At 43.2% G+C, this 12,347-nt stretch overlaps 1 long non-coding RNA gene across 1 annotated transcript; it reads left to right on the top strand.

Moving 5' to 3' along the window:
* Window positions 1–3,219: 3,219 nt before the first annotated feature.
* Window positions 3,220–3,922, top strand: LOC136539139 (uncharacterized). Its single transcript, XR_010779551.1, has 3 exons — window positions 3,220–3,358; window positions 3,459–3,522; window positions 3,834–3,922. It is a non-coding gene; the product is annotated as an uncharacterized lncRNA (long non-coding RNA).
* The last annotated feature ends 8,425 nt before the right edge of the window (window positions 3,923–12,347 follow it).

The following is a 12,347-nucleotide window of genomic DNA, read 5'->3' as shown; positions in this document are numbered from 1 at the left end:
TCTCGGTAGCCAATTAAGCAAAAAAAAAAAAACTTATAATAATCTGGAATGGAGAGAGTAGGTAGCTAAGTGCAAGCGTATGAAGTGACCGAGCTAGAGTAGATTAGAGGAGTGCACAAGGAGGAGGAGGAGGAGGAGGCAATTGGAAGCTTCTTTTCTTTTTCCCCTCGAAATAGATCTTTCTGTGGGCAACTATACTGAAATGCGTTGGGAAGCCTGTTCTCACGTCGTAGGCGCGCGTAGCTGAGAACCCCAGTGTGCTCCTCATCTCGACCATGCATGATGTACTATGCATATACATATAGCAAGGCGGCGGCGTGCAGGGGTAGACACGCCCACGACCTACTGCATCGATCCCGTACGCTAAACTATAACATTAGGCTGACGACGCGCACGTACGTACGTACGTAGAGCTAGCTGCCAACCTCGATCCTGGATTGGATGCAGCTCAAAAGAAAGCCGGGCCCCGCTTCCATGGCCGTTGCTCACGGCTCACATACGCTGATATATGCATGTACATGCATGCATGCGCTCCCCCTACCCGGCTACTCCGGCCCCTACACTAGAATCGATCAAAGGTCCTGTCCTGCTAGTAGTAGTACGGAGTACTCCGTTACGCAAATACGACAGGCACAGGCTTGCGTATACTAGCACGGTACTACTCCTAGTCCTTCCCATGGCCCGTATAGGACGGCTAAAGCTGCAATGAGCGAGACGTGTGTGCGTGTATTGCATATAGGCCGGTATGGGCATGGCCAGTCGTCACGTCGTGGCTGGACTGTATATCTGGCCCCGGGGACCGGGTGGCGTCCTGCAGTGCATGCATGGGTGCAAGTAGGGGAACCCTTGTACTGTTGCTTGCACGCACTGCACGGTGCACCGTCACCGCCTTTGTTTGGTGTGTACGACTACGTGGTACGCGCACACATGACACACAGCAGGCGTCGGTTTTGCACGCACGCACGGGCATGCATGCATATGCACCCAGCACCTAGGAGTTCTCGTCATTACGTGAGCCTTGAAGCAAGGGCCAAGAACCCAAGCACGCACAGCAACGAGGTCCTGTGTGCGCCGGAGTACGTACCACTACTCCTACGTACGCTAGTCATGCATCAGTACCCTGCAGGTCAGGTACCACACTAGCTATACTAGTAGCGCGCTAGCGCTGCGTACGTTGTAGTGCTGTCTGTGTTATTACCTAGCTACTCCTATAGCACGTACAGTATGCGATTGGGGGCCCTGTTTAGTTCCCTCCCAAAACACCAAATTTTTCAAGATTCTCCGTCACATCGAATACGAAAACGCATGCATGAAGCATTAAATATAAATAAAAAATAAAACTAATTACACAGTTTAGACGAAATTCACGAGACGAATCTTTTAAGCCTAATTAGACTATGATTGGACACTAATTGCCAAATAACAACGAAAACGCTACAGTGTTCATTTTGCTAAATTTTTCGGATCTAAACTGGGTCTGGGTCAGGGCCGGCTAACTCCACCTACGACGTCCAAATCTCGTACACGTACTCCCTCCTTCACATAATCTTTTTACAATAGTATCTCCATCTCTGGCCTTCTCTAGGTTCTTCTTAAATTAATTATCACTCCTACTTCCCAACGCACGTTTATCTTTTTCACAATATCTCTATCTCTTTCTACTTCGTTCCCGTTTTCTACAAACTACAGCCTTTTGTTTGCTTTTTTCTTAATTCTCATGTACAGAGCAAAAAAAAGAGGTCATCTATCGTAAGACGGAAAGAGTAATTGTTCAGAAATTAGCTAAACGGCATAGCCGAGCACTATTACATAAAAAAAATTACGAGACACTACCCAAATATTAACAGAGTCGGGCACACCTAGCGACCGACTCCGTAAATAGTCAGAGGAGCTTCACGAAAATGCTCATCTCCGAATATTTCACGAAGGCAGGCGTCATAAGGCGACCGCCTCCGTAGATAGTCAGAGGAGCTCCACGAAAATGCTCACCTCCAAATATTTCACGGAGGCAGACGTCCTAAGGCGACTCCCTCCAAAATCATTGATTAACAGAGGCTGTCATCTTTTAGGACCTCCGTCTCCGTAAATTGATTTTCAGAGACGGACACCTTAAGATGTCGTCTCTGAAAATCGCTATTAGCATAGGCAGGCATTCCAAGCGACTATCTCTAAAAATCAACTTTTAAAGATGGGTCTCTATGTAAATGGTAGAGACAAAAATAATTCATAACTTTTCCATATAAACTCAAATAAAGATAAATTATATATCAAAATTGTAGGTCTAGACGTGATCTGTAACTTTGTAGTTGAATTTTTTTTATTTGAAACTGCTTACAGTCTTGTTCTAAGTTTATGGATTTTGGAATTTAAAATTTGCAAACAACCTCGAATGTTGACATGATCCATACAATACAATCTACAACTTTGTAGTTGCGAGGGTCTGGAGCGCCAATCTAGCTAAACCGAGTGTCTTTCACTTGACCGACTCGCTTTAGTCTAAACTAACACTAAGGATCCACAGGAGGATGCCATCCGCACCTCCTCTTCAGGATCTTTTGTGGTAGAGATACACCACACGAACCAATCATCAAGCAACTCACATATCACAATCAGACGTTATGAATGAAAGCTTTCCACTATTTGCTGAAACATCATTAGCTCTAAAAGAAAATACAATGAAAGGTAATCTTAAGAATAACATCTACATGTTCATGTAATGGCCCATGTTCTAACTAAGTTTCCTCTCGGTCGCTACATACTAATCATCTGAGTAACTTACAACTGACATTGGAGATGGCCGTCCCGAGATCTGCTACACTTCGACTTCATTGAGCTTGGTTCAATGGTCATCAAGTCAAAAGTACCTGCCAAACAACTTAACGACAGCACCGATGGTACATTGCGTACTCGCAGGGCTTATACACTATGCCAGATTTGCACATCCCTGCCAGCATCATCACTGCCAGATTTGTGAGAACCGACAGTGATGTACCTTCACTGCCGGTTATGAGCTTGAAAATAAAAAAAAAATGATTGGGGCTAGGCTAAAACCGGCAGTGAAGGACCACATCACTGCCGGTTTGTGGCTTAAACCGGCAGTGTTTTAGTGGCCACTCATCACTGCTGGTTTAAGCCAAGAGCCGACAGTGATTGTGCTCTATCATTGTAGGTTCTAGCCAAGAACCGACGGTGATAAGCCTACGATACAAAAAGGCTGCAGCCGTCCTCTCCTTCCTCCTCTCTTCCATCTCGAGAACAGAGACGCGCGTTTGGACCATTCCCTCCATTGTTGTGGCTGCTCTTCACCATGAAGCTAGTGCTTGGATTTTGAAGAATGGCTTGATCTTTTTGCTTTAAGGTTAGTAACAAACATTCACTCCTTTGATTTTGTTGCTTAATTAGCTTCGTTTTGATGGCTACATTGCTTGATTCTCATTCTAGTTCTTTCTCCATTCTAGAGAGCACTTTTCCAATTGGACATTTGTGCAAGGCTCAAATTGTGGTGAATCCATCATCCAAAAGGTTGGTGTCTATGAACACATTTAAATTCCTAGCTAATTATTCCATGGTGGTTAAGATCATCATTGTTAGTATGTGATGCTATAATTAGTTCTTAAAAGTAGAGTAGAATAGTTGTTCTTCAATATTATGCAATAATTGTTTTTTACTACGATTTTTAATTTATAGGGCCGGGGCTACCAATTTCAATTTTTCAATAATTAGTGTATAATAATGTTTTCCAAAAATGGTACTTTCGAGCTACAATTGTTGTTCATGAAGCTCAATTTCTTATTAATTCTTTGTAATTACTATCTCAGTATTTTTTTATGCAGAGATGGATCGAGAGTGGATGCATCTGTCCCGAACGGACAAGCGGTACATGCATGGCGTCAGCCAGTTTATCACCGATGCCAAAGCCCATGCTGGGAATAGGAACCCTGTCTTCTGCCCATGCAAAGATTGCAAGAATCATAGTAACTTTCATCAAATTGAGTCTATACGATCGCACTTGATTACCAGGGGGTTCATGCCAAACTATACGATATGGACTATGCATGGCGAGGTTGGTGTGAATGTTCTACAGGAAAACGATGATGATGTGGACATGCCTGACGTAGCCATCTACGATGCTGACGAGGAACCCGGTGTCAACACGGAACCTATGGCCACAGTTAATAATGTGTTTAGGAACACGCTAGCTGACGACACCGAGGATAACGATGGCATTTCTCAGCTGCTACATAATGTAGAGACCAGATGTCTTAGAGCAAGTATAATAACGCTTTTGAGATGGCGAAGAGCAGTCCACGTCGACAAAAAAGACGCCACGGTAGGAGAGAGACTGTGGAGCGGGCGATTCCCTTCTCGCCGGCTGCAGCCGGCTGCAGCACAAGCCACGAGAAAAAAGCTTGTCTCTCAGCCCGCAATGCTCTGAACATTTGAACGTATATTGATCTGAGCATTAAATACTACAGCCAACCCTACAGTCTGCCCCACTATATCAGTCTTCGTTGCTGAAGGCTGCAGCAGACTGGCGAGTGATGTGGCATGGGTATGCAGCCTGCTGCCGGCGTTTTTATTAAACTTGCTCTTAGTGAAAGACAGCTGAGAAAGCTAGAGAAAATGAGACAAGATGGCAAAACACCATTGTATAGGAATTGTCCAATGAGCAAACTGGAAGCCGACATCATGTTGTTAGAGTTCAAATCGACAAACGGATTGAGCGATAAAGGCTTCGATTAGTTGTTAGGTATAATAAGGAAAATGCTCCCAGAAAAAAATGAGTTGCCAGAAAAGACATACTTGGCTAAGCAAATGATCTGCCCCATCGGCCTCGAGGTTGAAAAAATCCACGCGTGTTCTAATGATTGCATATTGTACCGTGGAGAAAAATACAAAGACTTGGACAAGTGCCCCAAGTGTGAAGCTCCACGGTACAAGGAAGGGCCGTCAGATGAGGGTACCAAGACCAGAGGAGGTCCCATAAAGGTCGTTTGGTATTTCCCTATAGCTCCCTGGGTGCATAGGCTGTTTGCATGTGTAAAGTCAGCCAAGCTGTTGCGCTGGCATGGCGAAGAACATAAGAAAGATACAATGATGAGGCACCCCGCCGATGGGCATGATTGGAGGACTATCAATACTATGTTCTATAAGGACATCGGTGGAGAGGGAAGGCACCTTTGGTTTACTTTGAGCACAGATGGGATGAATCCTTTCGACTAGGTTAGAAGCAATCATAGCACCTGGCCAATGACGCTCTGTATATACAACATTCCACCTTGGGTCTATATGAAGCGGTTGTACATCCAGATGCCACTACTAATCCAAGGGCCAAGACAGCCTGGGAATGACATCGATGTGTTTCTAGAACCAGTGATCGATGAACTAGTGGAGATGTTTGAAAAGGGTGTGCCGGATGTTTGGGACGAGTACAAAAAGGAACATGTCACGATCAAGGGAGTACTTATCGCTACAATCACCGACCTGCCAGGTTGAGGTTCATTGTCCGGAGAGAAGACAAAAGCCTATACTGGATGTGTCGAGTGCTTGGACCACACCGATGCGGTAAATCTGCCAAATAACTCAAAGATAGTTTATATGGGACACCGTAGGTTCCTACCTAAGGATCACCCTTACCACAGGAATAGAAAAGATTTCAACGGTACTATTGAGAAACGCTTAGCTCCAAAATATCGAGACGGGCCTGCGATACTTCGAGAACTCAACAAACTAGAGGTTGTCCTTGGGAAGGGGGACAATGCAGTAGCAGTGCCTGATGGGAGCGTTTGGAAGAAAAAACGGTTTTCTAGAAACTACCTTACTGGCCATTTCTGAGTGTACGCCACTGTCTTGATCCCATGCACATCACTAAAAACGTGTGCGCTAACACTCTTAACACCTTGATGGACACCGGGGGACATCGAAGGATTCACTAGCCACACGCCTAGACATGCAACACTTGGGAATCAGGAAGGAGGTGCATCCCGTGGAGCTAGAGAATGGCCAGTTCGAACTTCCGGTTGCGTCATGGACATTGAAGAAGGAAGAAAAGCGTGCGCTGATTTCTTTCTTCAATGAACTCAAAAGTCCCGATGGGCTACTGTGCGAACCCAAAGAGGCTAGTGAACATGAGAGAACTCAAGTTCAACTATGGCCCTATGAAGGCCCATGACTGTCATGTCATTATGACTCAGCTACTCCCTATTACCCTGTGTGGTATCCTCCCCCCAAAGGTCCATGCCCCAATCATAAAGCTTTGCTCGTTCTTCAACGCTATCTCAAAAAAGGTCATTGATGTGTCCACGCTAGAGCAGCTGTAGTGGGACATAGCCGAAGCTCTCATTAGGCTTGAGATGCATTTCCCACCGACTTACTTTGATATCTCATTGCATCTGCTCATTCATCTTGTTGACCAAATTAGAGCCCTTGGCCCAATGTACCTGCATCAGATGTTTCCTTTCAAAAGATTGATGAAAGTTTTCAGGAGGTATGTTGGGAATAGATTCAGGCCAGAAGGGGGCATGGTTGAAGGATGGTCAATGGAGGAGGCCATTGAGTTCTGCACATATTATCTAGACATCAAAAGGGTCGGAGTTCCAGAATCTCATCATGAGGGAAGACTACGTGGCAAAGGAACGATCGGGGAGAAATCTATTATAGTAGACGACCCTGTTTCTTTCAGACAGGCACAGTTCGCTGTTCTCTCAGCAAGCCAAGGGTGTGATGCCATACATTGATGAGCACAGGCAATCGCTGCAAACTCTATATCCGAGCAGGTCACAGGCTTGGCTGGATAAAAAACATAAGGAGGAATTTGTCAGCTGGTTGCGACGTCGCTTGCTTGGAATAAAGTTGGGTAATCAACTGGATGCCTTAGCCAAGGGACCTTCGAGTACATATCTTAAGTACCAAGGGTATGAGATCAATGGATTCACATTTTACACAAAAAAGCAAGATGGAAAGAGCACATACCAAAATTGTGGTGTTCGTTTTGATGCTCACGACGAGAACGGCAACGTGCAGGCGACATACTATGGTTTCATAGAGGAGATATGGGAGCTAGCCTACGGTCCGTTGAAGGCAGCTCTTTTTCGCTGCTAGTGGGTCCGGCTCGAGGAAATCAACACTGACAGCGAAGGGTTCACTACCGTTGATCTCACTAAGACCGCATACAGAGACTGACCCCTTCGTCCTTGCAAGAGATGTTATGCAAGTCTTCTATGCAAGGGACAACAAGACAAAAGGAAGGCTAAAAGTAGTCCTAGAAGGGAAAAGGAAGATTGTCAGTGTCGATGGAGTGACAGACAAAGAAGACTACAGGGGCTATCAGGAAATGCCTCCATTCAGGGCGAACGTACCCCTACCTATCCTTCAAGAGGGTGATGAACCTGCTTATGTACGAATTGATCACTAATGAGGCCCTCATTGTTGATGCACCTAAAGATAGTTAGATTATTGTTAACTATGTAATCATTATACAGACGTTGTATCAGTAATTCACACTGAATATTTAATTTATATTTTGTGCGCATCTCTATAATTTAATTATTGACTATGTAATAAAATATTAAGATGATGTTCACAAACACTATTATTTGATAATTATAGACCATTAATTAATTATCATAGAATTAAATAATTAAGACATAAATTTTTGTGTTATTTTAGAATATAAACTAACTGCATTATTTCTATTAATAAATAAATAAAGAAAAGCAAACTAAGCGAACTCCCTATCCTAGCTCAGCGGTTAAGGCCGCGCACTCTGTACTCTGAGACCCACGCTCGAATCCTAGGCGGGCCAAACTTTTTTGATTTTGCATTTATTATTTAGTAGTGCATTACAATGGGATAAAAGAAAAAATAAAACCATTCTAACCGAACTCCCTATCCTAACTCAGCGGTTAAGGCCGCGCACTCTCGACCCCGTGACCCGCGCTCGAATCTTCAGGCGGGCCAAACTTTTTTATATTTTTTACAAAAGGCTGTGATGGCAGGCTCCAAACCTAACACTATTTTTTTAATATTTTTTTACCTAAAGTTGCGGCAGGGCCCTTCACTGCCGGTTTTGGTTTTAAAACCGGCAGTGATATCTTCTATCACAGTCGGTTGCTCAAATCGACACAGAAGGCCCAATTCACTGTCGGTTTTTAAACTAAAACCGACAGTGATGTGTAGATGCTCCTCACATGCCAACAGTGCTCCCATGACCACAACCTGTTGGAACACTGCTCCCACCTACCCCGACAACTTTAGTTCAGAAATAAAAATGTACCACGACTGCTAGCCCCTATAAAATGGCCCTTCGGATCAGGAGCTAGCCTCTCCATGCATGTTGGTTTCAGCCAGGCCTTATCAGCCATGATACAATGTTTTCCTCTCACAACAAACCACATATATCGTTATGCATCGTAGTCCACCAAAATGGTGCACACATGAGGTACTAGAAGAATGCTACTGAAGATAGAGCAACGCCGAAGATTGGAGATGCCACGAGGTTCACAGAGCCATCCGCTGTGGTGCCGAGCTGAATCCGATGTGCTCTAGGACTGTACCAAGAAAAAGGCCATGTACAGCAGAGGCATGGATTCATCGATGCCACTTATCATCTCCAACCGGTATAGCTCGTAGACCACCTCGGTGCTGTTGTTTGACCCTAGTTGGTGCTAGAAGAATGCTACTGAGGTGGTTAAATTATAATGTGTTGATACACATTGATGGTAACATTGACCTGTATGCAAATAGGTCTTTGTTATCGTATATGGAATTTTAGTGTAAGGTCTTTGTTATCGTATATGTAACTTATTTCTAATTTTTTGTAATTTTTTGATGTATTTCATTACTATCTAAATAAATATATCGTTGTTGTTAAAACTTTTCCACTGTAGTATCTAAATAAATATATCCTTTACATATATGCACCTTCACTGTCGGTTCTATTTAGAAACCGGCAGTGATAGTCACCTTCACTGTCGGTTCTATTTAAAAATCGGCAGTGATAGTAACTTTCACTGTCGGTTCTATTTAAAAATCGGCAGTGATGTCCATGCCGCCCTATATAAAACAAACTGCCGGCCACATACATCGATCCCACCCACCCACGAACTCTCTCAGTCTCATTTCTCACATTTCACTCTCACTTCTTAAGACATCCACTCTCTCTCTACGTGATTTGGTCATGGCTCCTGCATTTTTCAATGGTATTGATATGTTGTCTTCTCCAATATTCTATCTATATTCATTTGATCTATATTTATATTCATGTTTCTTTGCATTCTACATTTATATATATTCTTATTCCTTGCATTCGATCTATATTTAATTATGTTGCCACATTTTACTTGGAAGAATTTTTTGTGCATATATTTTATGTTCATATTTTTTTTGCATTTTATCGATCAGGTGGTATGAACAACGGACCTCCCCCACCACAAGAACCAGGTTTCCACCCTGGCGATGAGCCATTCGCTCCTAATGTGGCCATTCCACGGTTCCCTGTTCCAGCTATTGTATGAAATATTTTCCAACATCTTTTGTTTTTTGATGCTAACAAATAACTGTAATTAGTTTAATATCATTGTTGCATGCATATATGTCGCAGACTATATCCCCAATAGATTGGCTGCGAACTAGCACTTAGCTGGTTCTTTATCTCGGACATCGTCGAGAACACGACATCTAATGCAAGTGGTCGGCTATGGACGTGTGAACTCAGTTTTTTCATCCCTGTGAGGGGTTCAAATCATCGGAACCATATCCACGGGACGGGAATACAGAGCCCGGACAGTGATAAGCGCCCAATTAAGTGTCGTGCGCATTTGTTTAGAGGCACTTCGACGTATTTGCTATGATGTGCCTGATTTCTCGCACTTCAAGGCACTTGCTTTGAATGCTGGTGATATCCCCGTCCCGCAAGCAAGCGAATGGTTTGCGAGCTACAACCATGCGGATGTGGTAAAATGGTCACTTATACCTGAGTCATGGTTATTTGTTGTTTATTATTGTAATAACATTCTCTAATTTTTTCTTTTTCTCCGCATGCAGATTGCGCTACAGGACCTTACCTATGCTGCATGTGGCTTGTGGGCCGTTCTAGACCAAGCTACGGAGCAACTCGGGTACGATTAGGACTTCTACAATGGAAACCTCGGCCAGCTCACTATAGAAGGACGCCAGTACTGCATAAGGATTACTAACAGGGGCAGTGGTCATTCAGTAGGTTACATCTATGGCCGTCCATTCTTTCGGTATTGTGAGGCACGAGAGAGTGCACTCATACGGGCATTGGACTTCATCGATACAAGCAGGATACATGATCCATGACATCAATTACCATATATGGCTACAGAGGCATGTTAGTGTGCGTGGCCCGATCGATCCCGGCAGTGATTTCGATAGTAATTAATGTTTATTTAGCTAGGTTTTCAAGGTCGTAGTTTAATCGGGTTCTAATTTTAATATGTACGGCTTTGTGTGTTTAATTATTGTCATGCATGTAATTCGTGTAACATTCGGTGTCTTATTTGTCTCAAAATTATTCTCAGGCTTGCACGTACCACGTGTGAAGGAAACACCAAGTTTGGGATTTTCCGGAGATGGTTTGCTACTTTCTGAGGTTTAATTGAAATTTCCGCGCGACGACACCGTTTAATTATAGGTTGAACTGAGTCTACCCACGAAAAGATCCGGAATGGTGCCAAACTTTTACACAGGCTCTAATGTGCCCTAGAGATAAGAATTTTGTGGAGGTGGATGAAAAAATCTATTGGGTCAAAGATGAAATTCACCCTCTTTTATCTCATTTGGCATAGAGAAAAATATAATAAATAAAAAATGAACAGAAAAACCTAAGATCCTGTGTGGGGTCTTAATTTGGGTGTACATGCTTGCCAAAAAAATTTAAGCTATTTCGACATAGGCGGAGTATACATGCTTCATAGAGGTACATATGCCCTTTCATCGAACCATGACTATACACATAGGTTATCAAGGTTTCTGTGGTTCATAGGCATTCCGGTGTCGTATTAGGTCTCAAATATTTTCTTAGGCTTGCACGTGCCACGTGTGAAGGAAACACCAAGTTTGGGATTTTCCAGAGATGGTTTGCTACTTTCTGAGGTTTAATTGAATTTTCACGTGACGAGACCATTTAATTATAGGTTGAACTGAGTCTACCCATGAAAAGATCCGGAATGGTGCCAAACTTTTACACATGCTCTAATGTGTCCCTAGGGATAAGAATTTTGTGGAGGTGGATGAAAAAATCTATTGGGTCCAAGATGAAATTCACCCTCTTTTGTCTCATTTGGCACACATAAAAATATAATTAATAAAAAAATGAATTAGAAAAACCTAAGATCCTGTGTGAGATCTTAATTTGGGTGTACAGCCTTGCCAAAAAAATTTCAAGCCATTTCGACATAGGAATACATATGCTTCTATTTATTCAGTATATAAAAGAATTTTTTTAATATATATAAACATCACTGTCGGTTTAAAAAAACCGGCAGTGATGAGAAGAAACCGACAGTGATGCTTGTTATCACTGTCGGTTTATTTTGAAAACCGGCAGTGATATATAAAAAATTAAAAAATAAATGTGCCAGCCCTCAGGTTTGAGCTCGGGTCTCGGGCTACAGAGTTCAGACACTTAACTGCTGCGCTAGTATAGGATGTGTGCCAAGGTTTATTTATTTTATCTTTTTGACCTTTACACCGCTTAATAAATTATAAAATTAAACCAAAAAAATTGGGCCGCCTGGGATTCGAACACGGGTATCGGGGGCTAAGTTGTGGGGTCTTAACCGTTGAGCTAGTAGGAGGTATTCGAAAGAAGTGGAAAAGATAAGTTACTTATGCTGTAACCACTACACGAAAATCACTGCCGGTTTAAAGAATGGCCCGACAGTGATGTCTAGAAGAGCTACAGTCCTGTTGGCCCCCTCGATCTCCGGTACGTAGCATATCAAATACTACGGTCTTCGTGACAACGAAACAACGACCAAGATGCATCGCCACATACAATCCAAGGGACGATGTAAGCAAAATGAGATCATACAATGCAACATCCAATATATAAGCAAATAAAACGAGGTCATGCAATGCAAGTATCAACCCAAGGTGATGATGATCAAACAAAGGATTCGACGATACGGTTTTTTCAGCACCAGTAAATTATTACATCGACCTAAGACATCGATTAATCACTAGTGCTACTAATTACTGCTGGTGCTGCCGCATGCGTCGTCCCCCTGCTGTTGGTGCTCCTCTTCACGCTTCTTTCATCGCTCAGCCCTACGCCGGCGCCGTTCCACGTCCGTCGCGAGACACCGCTCGGTCTCCTCCTC

The sequence above is a fragment of the Miscanthus floridulus genome, chromosome 2 (assembly GCF_019320115.1).
Source record: "Miscanthus floridulus cultivar M001 chromosome 2, ASM1932011v1, whole genome shotgun sequence".
NCBI lineage: Eukaryota > Viridiplantae > Streptophyta > Magnoliopsida > Poales > Poaceae > Miscanthus > Miscanthus floridulus.
This window is presented reverse-complemented; position numbering and strand designations above follow the sequence as displayed.